The following is a 20974-nucleotide window of genomic DNA, read 5'->3' on the forward strand; positions in this document are numbered from 1 at the left end:
TCTTTGTTGTCAGTGCATAGATCATCAGACCTGTAAATAAATACGAATTTTGCTTTCACATTGTCTTATTTTTTATGCCTAGTGTTAGTAATATGTATAATATCTACAGTGTTTTATATCTTACAAGACAATATTGATGTAAATATTGACAGACAATTCTTGTAAACAGATGGTGTAAACTTACCTTATTGTTAAATACAGTATAGTACTGGAAATGTATTTTCTCTTCCTTATGATTTTCTTAACAGTTTCTTTTCTCTAGCTTACTTTATTGTAAGAAGATAGTGTGGAATGCATGTGTTAATTGCCTATGTTATTGGTAAGGCTTCCAGTCAACAGTAATCTATTAATAGTTAAGTTTTGGAGGAGTCAAAAGTTATACTCAGATTTTCAACTGCATGGGGGTCAGGGCCCCTAACCTCCACATTGTTCAAGAGTCAACTGTACTCCCTTCTCTCCCATCCTCTTACAAAAATCCCATATATCTCTCAAAATCCATCTTAGTCATTACTTCCCTGACTCACCTCTCATCCTTGTTGATTAGACATCGTTTCTATATCCTGTCTTTATTCTTGCCACCCAGTATTGTGCTTACCTATTTACATGTGTCATTTCTACTAAATCCTAAAATATGTGAGAATTAGAACTGTGGTTTTTTTGTCTTTATATCATTAGTTCTTATCATTATCTTAATAAATAGGAGGGTCTTAAAAAATGTTGGGTTAATGCTTATTGAAAAATATTTATGGGAAATAATCTTAGCAAGAATAGAAGTCTTATTTTTCCCCCCAAATATTTAACCACACTGTCCTCTGAGACAGGGCTCTGTGGGGTCACTAACAAATTTTTACGTCAGGCTATCCCAGAATAAATTTAAAACAGATAAATTTAAAACGTTCTTGTTGAATGCCTAACATATATTTTGACTGCTTATTAACTGCTACCTAACTCACCCACACGGAAAGAGTGAATAACTATTATTCACATCCTTATGTATTTTTAGATAACTAGCATTTATTAGTCATAACAATAATATGAACAAGATACTAAATTTTTGATACTCTCATTAAAACTGTTTAACAGAATACTTACTCTCACATCTCTGCCTTCTTTTTAATTTTGAGAATACTTAGCGTACTCAAATTTTTTGAAGAAAGTAGTCAATTGCATTTTTCTGTCACTTGAAGGAAAAAAATGCTACTATCCTTAAGTATTTAAATGTAAATTATCAGTGGTATCAAAGTGCATATCTTCTAGATTTGCTATATGATAGGAATTACTCACTACCATATAAGGCAACTGAGAGAGAAGAATTTCTGCCCAGTTTGACATTTGTTTCTCCTTCTGAGTTTTCTACTTAAAAAGATATGCTAGGATCTTATGGGAGGCAAAATGGCATGTATGTATCTTTGCTGAAAAGGTAGATGCTTGGCTTTGTTCAAAAGCACTATCCTACTGTTAACTGTGATATACAATTTATCTACTTCAGAAGGATGAAGAGATAAATTGACTGCAAATGTAAAATTGTGATTCTGAAGAGCCTCAGTTACCATCCAAACATACATTGCATTTGATTTTCTTATTTTAATATTCAACAACTTCAGAATATAACTGAGAGCTCTTGGCTTTTTATTCCTGCTGTGTGAAGCATTAGCAATATTGCATTCACTGCCCGTATTTTTTTCTGAACAACTGTTAGTAAAACTTGGATACCAGTGATAGTTAACATTTTTGAAAGATATTTTTCTACCATCAAGGAGTTACCCCATTTAAGTGAAATATCATGACATTCTCATTTTTAAGATTTACACTCTCTTTTCAATATTATGTGGCTATGTAAGCTGGTTAAAAGGCTATGTAATCCCCAATTTGTGATATCATATCAAATATATAGCTTTGTTATGTGCATTAATTGAATCATTTGCCTGTGGCATGTTCTTGTGCAAATAGACTGTAACTACAAAATAAGGAGCAGTATATTTCTCTGGGAACACTTTTATATCTATATTTTGAGATTTAAATGATTAAGTTTTCAGCTACTCTTTATCTTGGCTTTGCTGTTGCCAAAAAGCAAACAACTTAAAAATTAGAGGTAAGGTTAATAGTAATTTAACTTTCAGAAATTTTAACTTTCTGAACTTTCAGAAATTTTGTTTTAGCAGGCCTTTTAGTTTGTGTAGAATTGCCTTTAAATTGTGTAAAATTGGGTAAAGTTCCAGTAACTAAAACGTTTTTGTCATTAAAATACTTTCTTTTTTGTTCTAAATGCCTGTGGATTGGCAGGTTTTAGTAACTATCTATAGCCTCTCCAGCATCCATTCAGCTCCTTTTCTCTTTTCCTCTCTCCTGCCCTGCCAAAACTGAACTCAGCTTTTCCAGCATGTACTTTGGGTGAGAATGCTCCCAATGTTTTGTGTGGGCTCTGAGTAGTTTAACCACTTAGAGTAATTCAACATGTGCCTAACATCCTCTTGGCCATAATTCAAGAATGAGAACATGAGGCCTTTCAGGTCAGTCAGAACCAACTGGACTCAATTCTGGGGCTTTGAACCTAGAACAGAATGTAAAAGTAGCTCAAGGAACTGTCAAAGTCCTTTTTGGATGTTAATACTACAGAAGCAGATCTGAAAAAAAAAGAGAAAAGTACTTTGCCTGGGTCACAACTTGAAACTACTTGATAAATAGTAATCTGATAATTTGTATCTGGAACCTTTAATTATGTGAAACTATAAGTGACTGTCCAAACCAATTTGAATTGTTTCTTTCTGTCACTTTCAATATAGATTTCTAACTATTACAGAGGGTATTCAATTTTTATTGCCTAATAATGTTTTTCTTATCCGAAAGTATTCATAAAATGATTTTACTTTATAGCTGTACTTTGTAGCTTCTGACACTTAACTTAAGAATTAATATAAGTGTGTACCTGTTGATATGTTATACCGTTTCTTTAACCAGGATTTTAAGACTTTCATTGAGTACAGATAAATTAAATTTTTACAAGAAAAATATTGAATAAGTACTAGAATTGTTTTCAGTGTTTTTGAATTTATTTACATTTAGTTTCAATCAATTAAGAAATACTCTTGAGAGGCTGCTCCATTTTAATACTTTCAAATGATCATGAGTTTTTCTGCCATTTAAATTAGTATAAACTAATTAAATACACTGAAATATGTTTAAGCAATATTGCCTATTTTTTAAGCATCATATTTTATATTTGTATCTATTACTTCTAGTTTGAGAGAATTAAGGTCAAAAACTAAAGTGAACCCTGTATTCCCATCAAGAGATGATAAAGCTCATATTAATGTAATGATAACAGACACATTTCCCTAAGTTTTATTCTTATTTAGTTCCTAAAATTTAATCATAACTTATCTTAAAATTCTGTCATTAACTGCACTTGAGCTTTTCAAGAATTCTTGTTGAGAACCCATTGTGTATGTCTTAGTAGAAACTTATTGAAAGAGTCTGCTTTATAAAGATTAGTTCATGTTTTGTGTATATTATATGACTTTTGAAGATTTGCTTAAGAAAAATAAAGGCTAAAGTGAAATCTTAAGAGGGGATATTATTTCTCTGCCCTTCAGACAATTTTCTGAAATTGATTTTCCAATAAAATGCTGGAAAATATTTTCAATAGTGAAACTTTATATGCTAACCAAATTTAAGGGCTGTAATTTACTTTAATTGTAGATCTAAAAGGTTAAATTTTTTTCCTAATTAAATTCATATTTATTTATTTATTTTTAATAGATTTTTATTGGAGCATAATTGCTTCACAATACTGTGTTAGTTTCTGTTGGACAACAGAGCGAATTAGCCATATGCATACACATGTCCCCATATCCCCACCCTCCCATCCTCCCTATCCTACCCCTCTAGGTCATCGCAAAGCACAGAGCTGATCTCCCTGTGCTATGCTGCTGCTTCCCACCAGCCAACTATTTTACATTCGGTAGTGTATATATGTCGATGCTACTCTCACTTCACCCCAGCTTCGCCCTCCCATCCCATGTCCTCAAGTCCAGTAATTTTAATACTAATCTTAACCAGCTACTGTGAAATCATGGGGTTGATCCTGCCAAGAAGGTCAACTTTTCCCTGGGTTATAAATTGAAATGTTCTCCATTAATTTAAATGAATTAATATGATGTTATATATCTCTTGAGTAATGGATGTATCTTGTAGGAACTAGTTCACCATATCTGAAAAATGTTAATACTTTTTTCACTGTGATTTAATCTTTATTTGATTAATCTAACTCATTTTTGGGTTCATTTGTGATTTGCTATTTTCTGGGTTAGTTCATATATGCTCTTATTACATTTTGACATAATCTTAATTTGTTAAACATTAAGACCTCACCTCAGATACCAACACCTCACCTCAAATGAAGCATTTTGTCATTATTTTCCTAAAATTTAGTAAAGAATTGTCTTTGGGAGGATGTTGAAGCTGAAGACACAGGGATAATAAGTAGCATTTTCAGTAATATTTGCAGAGTGGAAGTGGAAAAGCCCATCATTATCTGTAGGAAACAGAGTATTACTTCTGTCAAGATACTTTCTTTAGCTTTAAACATTTTAAAAGGATGAGATTAAATGGAACCTAAGAGGACACAGGTAGACTTGGAGAAGAAACTTTATTTTTTTTTCCCTTTGGGAAATTATATGTCAGGAAGCAGTAATTACTTTACTAGTTCTGAGTTACCAAGGGAGAAGCAAATGAAAATCTTCTCTTTAAAGTTAAAGAGCATCTCATGAAAGAGAGAGACAGAGACAGACACAGAAAGAGAGAAAAAGGCGGAAGAGGATGAGAAAGAAAATAAGAAAGAAAAAGAGAGATAGGGAGGAAAGGAAGGTTAGACAAAGGAGGGAAAGAGGGGAGGGAGGAAAGGAAGAGGAAGTATATGAATTTATTTGAATCTGTCTACATCATCTAGAAACATTTTTCTAGCACTTTGTATTTTCTAGCTAAATGCAAAATATATTTTTATCCTTAACATAAAGTTATTTTATTTTGAAATTAGATGCTATTTAAAATTATAGAAAATAAAATATTTAACATCTGTACATGATACACTTTATTACAATTAATATTTTATTGTCTATTTTTCCTCTTTTATACAATGGTGTAAATCATTATGTGAAGTTTTTACTCTGTAATAACTATCATGAAAATTCTTTATTTCTTTTGATCTTATTTGTCAAATTAATAGGCCATAGATTATTTATCCTCAACTGATAGCAAAACAAAAAGATACAATTTACCACTGTTTATTTAAAAAGTGTAGATATATCAATCATATAATATCTTCTGTTAAATGTTTTCTTCTAATTCTATAATTCATTTTATTTTCACTTAAATTTAAATTGATAAAAAACAATTGTTAAATAATATACAATTAGATAACAAAAATATTTATTAGAAGGTTCTCAAAATATTTCAGAAAAAAACCTTACAAACCAGAATTCATAGCATTTGAATACCCAAGCACAAACGCTTTATAAGTATCTTGGTTTAAAAGGTATTTATGTGTGTGTGTGTGTGTGTGTGTGTGTGTGTGTGTGTGTGTGTGTAAATGCTGAGAGGAAAAAAAACCCAGTAAACTGAACTTTTCCTTGAATGCTATTTAGTTAAATTGAGTACATACATTATTATAAACTAATATTTATTATTTGCTTTCCAAAAGAGATTTTCTTTCTACCAAAAAAGGCTTTTCAAAATTTTGACTTTATTAAATATATACCAAGTATTAAGTGAAATCATGCATCTAATTTGAAATGATGTACCTAGAACACTAGTTAACTTTCTCTCTCTACAAATGTATACATTTCGTAGACATCTTTTCAAGTATTTTGTTATTCTTACAATAGTATTTTTATAGTATTTAAATTTGATATAATTACATGTTACATTTCATTAGGTCAAAGTAATTTACATGGCTATTGTGATTCAAACAGTGTCCATAAGTAAAATAGCAGAGACTGAGAAGGCCCATAACAAATCATTTGAGATAAGAATAGTTTCTTGAATGGACAAATTATTAGAAGGTATAACCTTCCAAGACTGAACCAGGAAGAAATAGAAAATATGAACAAACCAATCACAAGTAATGAAATTGAAACAGTGATTAAAAATCTTCCAACAAACGAAAGTCCAGGACCAGATGGCTTCACAGGTGAATTCTATCAAACATTTAGAGAAGAGCTAACACCCATCCTTCTCCAACTCTTCCAAAAAATTGCAGAGGAAGGAACACTCCAAAACGCATTCTATGAGGCCACCATCACCCTGATACCAAAACCAGAAAAAGATACTACAAAAAAAGAAAATTAGAGACCAATATCACTGATGAATATAGATGCAAAAATCCTCAACAAAATACCAGCAAACAGAATCCAACAACACATTAAAAGCATCATACACCATGATCAAGTGGGATTTATCCCAGGATGCAAGGATTCTTTAATACGTATAATCAATCAATGTGATACACCATATTAACAAATTGAAGAATAAAAACCTTATGATCATCTCAATAGATGCAGAAAAAGCTTTTGACAAAATTCAACACCCATTTCTGATAAAAACTCTCCAGAAAGTGGGCATAGAGGGAACCTACCTCAACATAATAAAGGCCATATACGACAAACCCACAGCAAACATCATTCTCAGTGGTGAAAAACTGAAACTATTTCCTCTAAGATCAGGAAAAAGACAAGGATGTCCACTCTCACCACTATTATTCAACATAGTTTTAGAAGTCCTAGCCATGGCAATCAGAGAAGAAAAAGAAATAAAAGGAATACAAATTGGAAAAGAAGAAGTAAAACTGTCACTGTTTGCAGATGACATGATACTATGTGTAGAGAATCCTAAAGATGCCACCAGAAAACTACTAGAGCTAATCAATGAATTTGGTAAAGTTGCAGGATACAAAATTAATGCACAGAAATCTCTTGCATTCCTATACACTAATGATGAAAAATCTGAAAGAGGAATTAAGGAAACACTCCCATTTACCATTGAAACAAAAAGAATAAAATACCTAGGAATAAACCTACCTAGGGAGACAAAAGACCTGTATGCAGAAGACTATAAGACACTGAAGAAAGAAATTAAAGATGATATAAACAGATGGAGAGATATACCATGTTCTTGGATTGGAAGAATCAATATTGTGAAAATGACTATAATACCCAAAGCAACCTACAGATTCAATGCAATCCCTATCAAATTACCAGTGGCATTTTTTACAGAACTAGAACAAAAAATCTTAAAATTTGTATGGAGACACAGAAGACCCCGAATAGCCAAAGCAGTCTTGAGAAAGAAAAACAGAGCTGGAGGAATCATACTCCCTGACTTCAGACTACTACAAATCTACTACTTGATTACTACAGTAATCAAGACAATATGGTACTGGCACAAAAACAGAAATATAGATCAATGGAACCGGTTAGAAAGCCCAGAGATAAACCCACGCACCTATGGTCATCTAATCTATGACAAAGGAGACAAAGCTATACAATGGAGAAAAGACAGTCTCTTCAATAAGTGGTGCCAGGAAAACTGGACAGCTACATGTAAAAGAATGAAATTAGAACACTCCCTAACACCATGCACAAAAATAAACTCAAAATGGATTAGAGACCTAAATATAAGACCGGACACTATAAAACTCTTTGAGGAAAGCATAGGAAGAACACGTTGACATAAATCACAGCAAGATCTTTTTTGATCCACCTCATAGAGTAATGGAAATAAAAACAGAAATAAACAAGTGGGACCTAATGAAACTTCAAAGCTTTTGCACAGCAAAGGAAACTACAAACAAGATGAAAAGACAACCCGCAGAATGGGAGAAAATGTTTGCAAATGAATCAATGGTCAAAGGATTAATCTCCAAAATATATAAACAGCTTATGCAGCTCAATATTAAAAAAACAAACAACCCAGTCCAAAAATGGGCAGAAGACCTAAATAGACATTTCTCCAAAGAAGACATACAGATGGCCAAGAAACACATGAAAAGCTGCTCAACATCACTAATTATTAGAGAAATGCAAATCAAAACTACAATGAGGTATCACCTCACACCCGTTAGAATGGGCATCATCAGAAAATCTACAAACAACAAATGCTGGAGAGGGTGTGGAGGAAGGGGAAACCTCTTGCACTGTTGGTGGGAATGTAAATTGATACAGCCACTATGGAGAACAGTATGGAGGTTCCTTAAAAAACTAAAAATAGAATTACCATACGACCCAGCAATCCCACTACTGGGCGTATACCCAAAGAAAAGCATAACTCAAAAAGACATATGCACCCCAATGTTCATTGCAACACTATCTACAATAGCCAGGTCATGGAAGCAACCTAAATGCCCACCGACAGACAAATGGATAAAGAAGTTGTGGTACATATATACAATGGAATATTACTCAGCCATAAAAAGGAACGAAATTGGGTCATTTGTAGAGACATGGATGGATCTAGAGACTGTCATACAGAGTGAAGTAAGTCAGAAAGAGAAAAACAAATATTGTATATTAATGCATTTATGTGGAACCTAGAAAAATGGTACAGATGAACTGGTTTGCAGGGTAGAAATAGATACACAGATGTAGAGAACCAATGCATGGACACAAAGCGGGTAAGTGGTGGGGGTGGTGGTGGTGCTGTGATGAATTGGGAGATTGGGATTGACATATATACACTAATATCTATAAAATGGATAACTAATAAGAACCTGCTGTATAAAAAAATAAATAAAATTCAAGAAAAAATAGTTTCTTGGAGTGGAGGAGAAAATATCAAAAAATAATAAATTGATTGAATTAAATAATATATTTCTAACTGGAAATGTTGGTAGACAAAGTTGACCACATTAATTAAAATGTCACATTCTTCTTACATGTGGAATTTAAATATATTGTAATAAGAAATATACTTGCTTAAAGGTACTAACTTCTAGTTATAAAATGAATAAGTCATGGGTATGTAATGTACAGCATGGTGACTATAGTTAATACTGTATTGCATATTTGAAAGTTGCTAAGAGAGTAGATTGTAAAAGTTCTCATTACGTACACACACAATATTTATAACTATTTACGGTGACAAATGTTAACTAGACTTATTGTGGTGATCATTTCACAGTATACATAAATATTGAATCATTGTGTTGTACACCTGAAACTAATGTTATATATCAATTACACCTCAATAAAAATGTGTATATTTGCTTCTATGTGAAATTAAAAATATTCACAAATATTTTAAAAGTATGATTTTTATTACAAAATGTGTTGTGATAAATATTCATTTATAAAGAGATAAATCCACTATAAATGTCCTTCCAACATAACAGATTGACTTCTATACGTTTCTCTTTGATTTTAATGTTTTTCCATTCTGATACTGTTATTCAGATATGACAACATAGGTAGGTCATAATTTTGAAAATGGAATGTAATTCTAGACTTCTTTATTTAACGTGCGTGTAATTTCAGAGTTCACTTGTTTCTGCTGTTTTTTTTATTTGTTTGTTTCTGCTGTTTTTATTTTCCATAACTTGCAACTGAATCCAGAGCAAGTGTGCCTGACAGAGTCAACAGTCAGGTAGTTGTAGAATTAGGACTAGAATTCAAAACTACTGATTTCCAACTAATTACCTCCCAGTGATCTAATTGATGTCCTCATTGAGATGTATAATTGACTGTTATCTCCAATTTTGGGACTTTATATTATTGTTTAATTAGACTTTTCGCTTTCTCAAACAAATGTTGGCAATAATAGTATAAATCCTTTGAAATACCCGGCAGTATCATTTAAATCTTTTGTCTCTTGATACTGAATGACATACATTTTAATACATATTTAAAGAAAATAATCTTTAGTGTAATTTAGTTTCTTATAATAGTTAAATTTGCATACCCAGATATATGTGGTTAAATGTTTGCATTTATGTAGATGATAAATAGATAGATAGACAGAGATATGCAGTAAAAGATGTGGTTATGTGTGGTTTTACTTTCCATGGTTTTGGTTACAGTCAACCACAGTCTAAAAATATTAAACAGAAAGTTGCAGAAGTTACCAGTGCATAAGTTTTAACTTGAGCACTGTGCTGGGTAGCACAATGAAATCTCCTGCTGTCCAGGGATATGAATCATCCCTTTGTCCATCCTATTCAAGCTGTATAGGCTACCAAACTGTTAGTCATTTAGTAGCCATCTTGGTTATTAGATCAACTGTCATGGTATTGCAGTGCTCGTGTTCAAATAACCCTTATTCTACTTAATAATGGCCCCAAAGCACAAGAGTAGTTTTGCTGGCAATTCAGATATGCCAAAGAGCAGCTATTAAGTGCTTTCTTTAAGTGAAGAGGTGAAAGTTCTCCACTTAATAAGGAAAGAAAAAAATTAAATGCCGAGGTTGCTAAGATTAACAATAAGAACGAATCTTCTGTCTGTGAAATTGTGAAGAAGGAAAAAGAAATTTGTCCTAGTTTTGTTGTCACATCTCCAACTACAAAAGTTAGAGCCACAGTGCATGATAAGTGCTTAGTTAAGATGGAAAAGACATTAAATTTGTGGGTGGAAGTCATGAACAGAAAATATACTCCAACTGATAAGAAAGTGTTGTGCCAGAAAGAATGGAGCCTTTAGAAGGCTCAGCAAGACATCCCCTGAAGCAGGTGGCACCAAGCCATTTACTGCAAACCATAACATAGGTATGTACGTATAGGAAAAAACATAGCATGTATAAGACTTGGTACTATCCTTGGTTTCAAGTCATCTACTGGAGCTCTTGGAATGTAAACCCTGTGGATAAGAGGAGGCTACTGTGTGTGTGTGTGTTTGTGTGTGTGTGTGCGTGTGTATGTGTATGTATCTTCTGTGAAAGATCCACTGATATAAGAAAAAAATGGTACAGTAACATTTTGAAATCTCCTAACAATCTATAATGCGTAACATGGGGTCGTTTTCTATCTGTCAATGAAGTGCGTTGGTAGAAATAATAGTGCCACGCTGTACCAGTTGGTTAGGGTTTCTTAACCTTGACAGTGTTTACATTTTGAGCCAGATAATCTTTGTTGTGGGAAGATGTCTTGCATATTATAGGATGCTTAGCAGTATCCCTGGCCTGTGGTCATTAGTTGCCTGTAGCATAATACCCTTTCCCTAAGTGAGACAAACAAAATATCGCCAGATATTGCAAGATGTCTTCTGGGGAACACAGTCATCTCCAGTTGACAGTGACAACAACAGGTGGAAGGAAGTAATCTATCTTCCAAGGTACATTTGTATTACATTAAGACAGCAGAGATCCAAATTGCTTTTAAAATGAAAAACTGACTGCTTAGTTTTAATAAGGGCCCTGGAGTATGAAATAAAAATTTTGTTAGAAATAAGCAAAAGTGTATATTTAATATGAATCTTGTAATAACAATGGCCTTTGCTTTTTATGAATAAATATTATTAGGTAATAAAGTATATTATTTAAAAAATATTTTTCCTAATATAGTTGTTTTTCATTTTAGCTATTGACTCATTTGTGTTTAGCTTACATATGTTTGTTTATTTATTTATTTTTTGTGGTGAAGGAGGGTGTGGGGTTTATTGCAGGGCACCAAGCAAGGAGTCCAGGCAGCTAGTTCTTAAAAAACCTGAACTCCTGGGTGGCATTCAGAGAAAGGTTTTCAAAGACAGGGTGAGGGAGAGGGGTGTTGTAGGGTATGTGATCAGCTCGTGGACATTCTTCTGATTGGTTGGTGGTGAGGTAGTCAACATCATCACCTTCTGGTTCCAGCTGGTCTGGGGCAGCATACAGTTAACTTCTTCCACCGGTGGGGGTTTCACTCTCTGAAAAACAGCTCAAAGGATATGGCTCAGAGTATTGTCTATAGCCCTTGAGGAGGAACTGAAAATAAGCCATATATTGTTTTCTCACCTGGGGAAATGGTCAAGGTAAAAATTGAAACAAAAGTTTGAATAGATCAAAAAGATAACCATTAACAGCATTCTGTATTTTCTGTCACTGTATTTTTCTTTTTTTAAATTTAATGTGTATTTTCTATACAGTGAAATACTCAGGCTCTAAGTAGACAGTTTGTACAGTTTTGATAATTGCATCACCCCTAAAACTCATGCCACTACCAAGATATAGGACATCACCATGTCAATACTCTCCTCTTGCCAGGTAGCACCTGTTGCGATTTCTTCATATTGTATAAGTTTTGCCTGTATTAGAATGATGTATAAATGCAAACATTTAGTATATACTAATTTTGGTCTGAATTATCTCAGCATGTTTTTTGAGATGCATTCATCTTGTTTTATGTATCAGTCATCCCTTCCTTTTATATGGCTGTATATTATTTCCATTGTATCAACATACCACAGTTTGTTTATACATTCTCAGGTTGATGGACATTATGGTTTTTCCAGTTTGAGACTATTACAAATATTGGTGTAGAACAGTCACGAATAAGTCTTTAGATGGTCAATTTTTTCCAATTTCTCTTGAAATTGTTGTGTCATAAGGTATGTTTAAATTTATGAAAATCGTTAAGTTTCCAAAGTGGTTGTACCATTTTATATTCCCATCAGGAGTGTATGAGAGTTCAGGTTGCTACATATCTCTGCCAGAAAATTAATTTGGTCAGTCTTTTTAATTGTAGCCGTTCTAATGACTGTGTAGTGTAATCACATTATATTTTTAATTTGCATTTCCCCAGTGACTAAAAATGTTGACCACTGTTTCATGTTTATTAATTATTAACATATATTCTTTGTGAAATACCTGTTAATGCCAAGCCCATTTCTAACTGTTTCTTTTTTCTTTTTTATTGTTGATTTGAATGGGTTGTGTACATAACCTAGATATAAATCTTTTGCCAGGTATATGTGCTAAGAAAATTTTCTCCTAGTTTGTGTCTTACTTTTGCACATTTTCAAACTTTCTCCTCATGCAACTTCCTTCTCTCTTGTACCTGCAAATTTCAGCCTTCTTCCCCTGGAACCCTAATTCCTACCTCATCAAATTACCCAGCCCCTCCCCACTGTGCTTTCTTTGAGCACCCTCTCCCTATATCCCAGTCTGGAACGAATGTACCTCCAGGCAGAAAGTTAGCGTATTGTGTGGTTCATCTCATTTGTTTTTCTTTTCTTAATGTTCACAATGTGTGCTGCAGCTGCCTTGCCTTTTGGTGAGAAGTAGTCATTTGACATTTTTTTCTTATTTTATAATTGTCCAGAGCAGACAGGCTATCTGGTACGAGGTTCTCCTTAATAACTAAAAGCAGAAATTCCCTTTTATTTTTATCCTGGTATTTTTGAATAGATTAATTTCAAAAGTGATTGCATGAAGGAATGAATTAAGTCAGTATTTTTAAAGAATTGTATTTACTTTAAAATACGCATGTTGTTCAAGTGCAGATTTAATTAGATAGTGATGATTCAGAATGTTCTCATGTATTAATACTTGGGAATTCATTAGAATTACCATGAAAATTATTTTAGGCATCAACAAATCACAGGAAAAAATTAACTTTCTATAGACTCTAGAGACCTATACTGTGAATAAAAATAGAAAAATGAAACTCATCTTTTATCTTGTTCAATTTTTATGACAGAAATATATCAATAATTCCATAAGAGAAATTCAGTCTATTTGTGGATTCTCTGGTAGAATGATTTCCAAATTTGGAAATCATTCTACCAGAATGAGAAAAATTTCAGAATTTTAAACCATTCCATAGTTTACTGGAATGAATTGATATAACTGGAATGCTTGATATTTAAAGTGTATGAAGGCTTACTTGATTCAGGTTTGTCATAGAATAGAGCTTGAATTCTAAGTATTGTATAATTAGAGCTGCTATTTGAATTCTCTGTACAGAAAAATAAATTTTATTTTCAAAATAAAAATTATTAAAAATATGATTTTTTCATAGATAGGTTAATACAGGAGTTGATTATAAGTACATGATTCTTATATTATTATTTTATGGGCATACTTATATTTAAACCATTGAACATAAAGAATTTTTAAGATGACAAAATTGATGCTTTTTAAAAGAGATTGTTTCTTTTGTTTTCTGGACTTTTTTTTTTCTCCAAGTAGCTTGGAAGAATGACTTTAAATTCCTATTTAAAATACTGTTCATATCATCTTCTAATTATAATGAATACATATGTACACTTGCTCCTTTGGGATAATTGCTTATTTGTAGGTTTTCTTTAGCCACTGATAAATTGCTTAGAATATTTATACATCTTATGTTATAAACACAGTATAAAATTTAGTAAAAATATGGCTTTATTTTAATAACAGTTGTTTATGATCCTTTCATTTAATTAAAAATATACAGAAATTAAAGTGCACTTTTGACCAGTATGCCATATTATTGGGGTACCTTTTTGTGGTTTTAATTTACATTTCTTTAAACTTCCATTGTGTTTATTAGCATTCATGTATCTTTTCTGATGACATGCCTACTCAAATATTTTGATAGTTGATAAACTCAAGATGCTTAATGTACAACTTAATACAAGTATTGTTCTGTTAAAAGTCTTATTACAAATTACCACTGTGTTACAGATCACTGAGTTCAGGGACTAAACTGAGTATAAATTAAAGAGAGTTTGTGCTCTTTTTTTTTCCCTCAAGTAGCAAGACACCTAAATGTAGACTGCCACTGAGAACCCATACTCCTTCTCCCTTTTGGCTCTCCCACCGTTAGTGTGTACCTTTCCTCTCAGATTCACAAGATACCTTCTGCACTATGAAGTGTTACTTGTGAATTCTAGATATAAAGAAAAGCAAAAGTAGAAAGGCAAAATCTTCCTGCCGGCTGAGCCCATCTCTTTTATTGAAAAACAGCAGTATTCAAAAGGACTTCTGCTTAGAACTCATTGACCGGGTGAGTCTTTTGGCTAAACTAGTTGCAAGTAGTCTAGTTTGTTAGTGCTGTTAACCAGGTGGGTGCCACGTATAAAAGCAAGGTTACATTAATAAGTACAAGTTGTATAATGGATAATGGTTAGAAAAGAGTATGTCTGCCACAGAGAGCCAAAAAAAAGTGAACTTTGCTGTGAATCCTTGCTGTGTCAAGTGGTTACACAGAGAAAGATGAGTTAGATATTTTATTTAGTTTGCTAAGGGAAATAAAAAAGATATTCCTGTCTATGGTTTTATGATTTGTAGCTACTCTATATTTCTCTTTCTTCTTTGGTCAGTATGTTTTGTTTAGTCTATGTCTTTCCATTTTGCTCTGTGATGATAGGGTGACTTACAGTCTTAAGGTTTTGCAAGACTGCATACTTAACCAGGTTATTATTATTTTTTTAAATTTCTTAAAATATCAGTGGTCAATGTTATAAAGAAAGTAGAAAAACTGTATATTCTGTCCCCATTTAGAAAATTGTCGATATCTTGACTAAGATATTTAATCATTTACTGGAATTATATATGTATTAGCAATTTTATTTAAGGAGATTACTAATATAATTGTCTACCAATACTCCAGGAGACAAAGGATGTCATTTGTTTCCAAAACAAAAAACAGTTTGGTTCCCCTTCAGCAGAGATACATTTTTCTCTATATTTATAAATTTGAGAGGGTTTATAACCCCAAGATTATTACTCTACATACAGTTCTATCAAAATTAAAGAACATACTATAATAACTAATATGCAATTTCATAATGAGTATGCTCCCTTAAATACCATGAAAGGGATACACAATCACCTGAAATACTTTTTTTTAGATCCCATTTTTTTCTCCTATCCATCATATAAACTCCAACCATTTTATTCAAAATCCCTAAATAAAGTTCTTCGTGAGCCCTAGCCTGCTTGCTTCAGGGATACCCTCTCCCTTTCCTCCTGAGTCTGCATCTGCTTATCTGAATATTCAGTGAGATACCTGGTATTCCTCTGAGCAGTTGATGGCAGATGGTGTTTTCAGGTTGGGGATTAGAGAAGGGACTGAATCTAAATATGCTTTACATGTCCAGAAGAGGAAATAAGCCAGGAATGGTCATATGTTAAAATGTCTTAGTGTATTATAATTTGTCCAAGGTCAGTTGTTTTGCAGCGCTCCACAAAGAGAGGCCAACTATTTATATGTGCCATTTCAAAATAGGATTCTTCTGCTTATTATCGAAATACATTTTTTTCTTTTTTTCTTCATTTACTAAGAACGGGTCTAATTTTTCTCACATGCCTCTACATATACTTTTGGGGAAAGAAATGTTGAGTCTATTATGTGCTCTTCTTGTAAAACTTGGAGTACTGTAGTGAATGCCCGAATTAGAAATCACTTAAGCAGCATAGTTAATATGAATTGTGGCATATAAAAATGTTTGAGACAAGTAACTATTTATATATCCTTCTTTGTCAAAATTAAAGCATCTAAGAATGTCGACAACCTCCCAAAGATTTGGATTTTGTTACATTTATCGTAGAATCCACAAAAAGACAATGACTGAGTAATCATTGACTATAGCGATTGGTCTTAGGATCTGTATTACACAGTATTAACCCCAAAACCTATTCTGGTTCTGGCTCTCTTCTCCAAGTAGACTGATTCCAGGAGAGGAGACATATCTGCAATCATCCTGTTTTTATTTGCTTTTTTTCTTTTTTTCAAGTTGTTTTCCTCTAGAAAGGTAAGAATCTGATTAGGTACTCTTGTGGATAAATACATTCATCTTCACCTTAAATTTAGTCCCAATAAGACTTCCCAATAGTGAGATTGCAGAGTAGCAAAAATTTTACTAGCATTTGCCAATTCTAGATTTTATATCACTCCCATTCAGACAAGGTTTGGATGCTTTTGAGCCTTAAGGACTTGTTATATGATTTCTCTTCACAGAATGTCTATTGTAATAGATTTTTTTTTTCCCAGTCATAATAGAAAAAGCAGAATTTTCCATATTGGATGTTAATCATTTCCCAAGTTTGCATATATCCATTCTTAGGTTGTGAGTCAGTCCAACACACACAAAAAAATCAGATACCTTGTCTTTGATTACCTACAGCTGGAGACTTGAAAATTGTCTTATGTGTAACGATATTTCTTGGCCTGTGCATGTGCCCATACATCTATCATCCCCATGGAATGCTCTATCTGCAACACAGAGTTTTTTGTTTGTTTGTTTGTTTGTTTCCCCTACCTCCAAGACAGAACTCTGGGCAATTTCTCTAGCTCTTAATGAAAATTTGTGTCACTAGTTCAAATATTGATATTTGTTTTACTTTAAGTCATCAATAAGGCCCAAGTTTGCAGAAACACTGGTTTAAATTTGTGGAATATGAAAAATTTTTGAATTAATTCCAATATATCTAAACTAGTATCTCCTCACCTATCCACCAGATACGACTTTAAATTCTTAACAAATTGGGTTTGATTCAGGATTAAAAAGAAATATCCAGCTGAAAAATTTAGTGTTCTGCTTAGTAGGCTACAGTTAGTGAACTCCAAAATGCCATGTAATTATTGTTCTCTATCTGAAAAATACAGCTGTCACATCTGTAGTCTTCTCAAAAACAAAATTCCAATATCAATGTGATCTCCATATTTTCTCTTTGCCAATGCATTTTTATTTTAAAACATCATGATAAATTACCAGTCATGGTGAGAATGAATTACCAATACAAAAGTAAATGTTAATAGAAAATATTGATAGATTGATGAGTTATGGTACTATTTGAGTGTGTCAAGAAAAAAATTCAGTAAGCAGAAACTAACTCATGTTATTCAGTAACCCAAAATAATTCAGGTTTCTAAAAAATATTCATGAAAGTAGAACTTCATCTCTAATGTGTCTTTAAATCATTCTTTTGCTCTTCTATCAAGCATGCATGCATGTATCCTGCACTTTCACTCTCATTTTGCCTTTCTTCCTTCTCAATTACACTTTCTTCACTCCCACTCTCACACCTCTTTTCCTTCTCCCATACACACAAAAGATTTGGCATACCAGCAAACTAAAAGAAAGCAAGATGCTTCTCAGACGGTTGATAGATTAAGAGACTTGAGTATGCCAAGCCTAAGTCCTTTTCATTGGGCAAGTTGAGAAAAATCTCTAGAAACATTCACATGTTAATAATATAAAATTATCTTTGTCTATTTTCTGATATATTTATGTGTTAGCACTTACATAATTATGAAACTGAGTATAAATCTACAGATACATAAGTATTACTAAATACAATGTAATACAATTGTATATACAATGTAATCATCTACAAAATTATAAATCTTTACAATTACATTATCAGCATTTTAAATAACTGTTAAGAATATGTGCACATATATCTAACTTACGTGTGCATGCATCCTCATCTATATTGCTATTCATGTATCTACCTATTTATTTAATTTATTATTTATTAATAATTACGATGGGAGAAGATATACTCTGTATTTGATAGAGTCTAAAATAAGAATATATTTTTATTTATTTGGAAGCCTATCTAAAATGTGAATGTTATCCATTGCTAGCAATGACTCTGGGTCTAGTAGATTCAGTAGTATCTGTTCCCCTCATCTCTATGATAAGATAGAGCGACAGTTAGAAGGATGGGAAGTAGGTGAGATGGGGAACGAATAAGTCAGTAAGGTCTAAGATAAAAATAATGAGACAAAGACAATAATTGCTTTGCTAATGGTTTCTTTTTGCATTCATTGCTCTGGACATAGTTACAGTGAGTGTTTCCAAACAGTGATCTTATTCTCATAACTCTAACAAAAACAATATGCCATTTCTCGTGTTTATCATGAAGTTTTAGGTTTATGTGCATAGAGTAAACCCTCTGAATACAATAAAAGGTCAGAGTGTGGCCTTCTTGAGTAATTGCTTCCCTGTGTGATGCTATTAAAACTGGATTTGTTGTTCACAAAAATGCATGTCCTGAAAAAATATTAGGGAATATAACGAAACCATAGATCTTTTGCTGTGAAGAGCAGGTTTCTCCTCTAAGTTGAATACCGTTTTTTTAAAATGAGTTTAGCTTTGCTCAAAGGCATTTCCTTTTTGCAATTTACATAACCACTTATTTCTTCCTTTTAATGTTGAGTGACTTACAAAAAAATTAATCCAGTGTATTAACAGTTAAGGTGCATTTATTTTATTAGTTATTTTATTTTTAGAATCTGTATTAAAATACAGAAGTCATTTCACTTTCTCATACTGGAAGAACTTTTTAAACTTTCCAGGTAAATGACAATGATATCCAGCATTGTAATTTGAAATTATTTTGATGAATATTATCAAACAGTAACAATAAAAAACATTTTTCTGCTTATGCCAAAGCTGGGTTCAGCAAAAGTCACTGTGGAAGAGAGAAATCTTCTAAGTCACTTCTTAGGATTCTTAAAAAAAAAAAAAAAAAAAGGTCACCTCTTAAGGGAGAAAATGTCTACAATACCTGCTTTCTATAACAATTTGACCCTAACTTGTTTCTTTTTGTTTATCTGTTTGATTTCTGGTTTTCTGGGTTTTGTTTTCATTTGGCATCGTTCTGCAGGGAGTTCTAATGTCATTCAGCTGTTCATAAAGGTCATATTTTAGCATTAGAAAAATAGTTATAAACATGAGAACACTAAATAAAGCCTCAGCAGTTTAGCTCCTATGTTTTGGCAGTATTTTTTACTTAGTATAAAACCTAGCATTTGACTGGTTTATCAGAATAGGAAATATTAAGAGTACCTTTGTATATTTATTTTAATAAATATTCCAATTAGAGTATATTATAAAGAAATTCAGAATCCAAAATATGAAGCAAAAATATTTATTAAGTAGTACCATGAGGTTCTCTTTCATCCTATAAAGACTTCAACCATAAAAAAGAAGGAAATTGTGCCATTTGCGTCGACGTGGATGGATCTTGAGGGCATTATGCTTAGTGAAATAAGTCAAACAGAGAAAGACAAATACTGTATGATCTCACTTATATGTGGGACTAAAAAAATCAAACTCATAGAAATAGATCAGATTTGTAGTTATCAGAGGTGGAGGGTGGAAAAAATGGGTGAAGGTGGTCAAAAGGTGTAAACTTCAATTATAAATGAGTTCTGGGGATGTATGTATGATATGATGACTATTGTTTATTGTATATTTGAAAGCTGCTAAGAGTTGATTTTGTAAGATCCCATAATGAGGAAAAAACTTGTTACTAGGTGAGGTGATGGATGTTAACTAATATTGTGGTAATCATTTTGCAACATATTCATATATCCAATCATTATGTAAGACATCTTAACTCTATACGAAGTACTATGTCAATTGTATCTCAGTAAAACTAGAGAAAGACTTCTCAGAAAGATATGCAAAATGCCCATGGCCATCCTTCATAGACCATATCTTCCATCTTCTTCCCTCTGTGATCTAGTACTTCTATTTCCCTCTATGGTTGTGGCCTTTGAACTTACTCACCCTTTTATTCTGAGACTTCCATGATCCTATTTCTATCAGGCTGACACAGTCTTCCATCAGTGGGTCCTTGAATTATTGAGAATGGAGGAAATAAATCTGTCTAGTTAATATTGACTATTAATGAGTTAATTTGAGTTAACAATTGCTAACTCAAAATGGAGCATGGACTGATAGACAACTTCATATCCAACACAAGATTAATACCTAGAATATGTTAAAACATCTCAAAACTCAACAGTTAAAAAATAAATATTCTAATTAAAAAATGAGGAAAATACATGAAGAGGCATTTCATTGAAAAAGATATATAGATGGCAAATAAGAACACGAGAAGATGTTCAACAGCATGAGCCCCTAGGAAAATGCAAACTAAAATTACAATCAAATATCACTACATACCTGTCAGGATAGCTAAAATTAAAAAAAAAATATATATATATATATATATCAAATGCTCTGAGGATACAGAGAAATTGGAAAACTCATTTATTACTGATGAGAATGTTAAATGT

General features: G+C 32.5%; 2 long non-coding RNA genes across 2 annotated transcripts in view; both read right to left on the reverse strand.

The window, feature by feature from the left end:
* The window catches only part of LOC309604734, a 275842-nt gene that overhangs the window by 129777 nt on the left and 125091 nt on the right, over positions 1-20974 (reverse strand). The gene's annotated exons all lie outside the window — the stretch shown is intronic.
* Positions 2137-6460, reverse strand: LOC309604722. Its single transcript, XR_014231018.1, has 2 exons — positions 4615-6460; positions 2137-4320 (listed from the first exon to the last, which is right to left on the reverse strand). It is a non-coding gene; the product is annotated as an uncharacterized lncRNA (long non-coding RNA).

The sequence above is a fragment of the Balaenoptera borealis genome (assembly GCF_965194805.1).
Source record: "Balaenoptera borealis genome assembly, chromosome: 10".
NCBI lineage: Eukaryota > Metazoa > Chordata > Mammalia > Artiodactyla > Balaenopteridae > Balaenoptera > Balaenoptera borealis.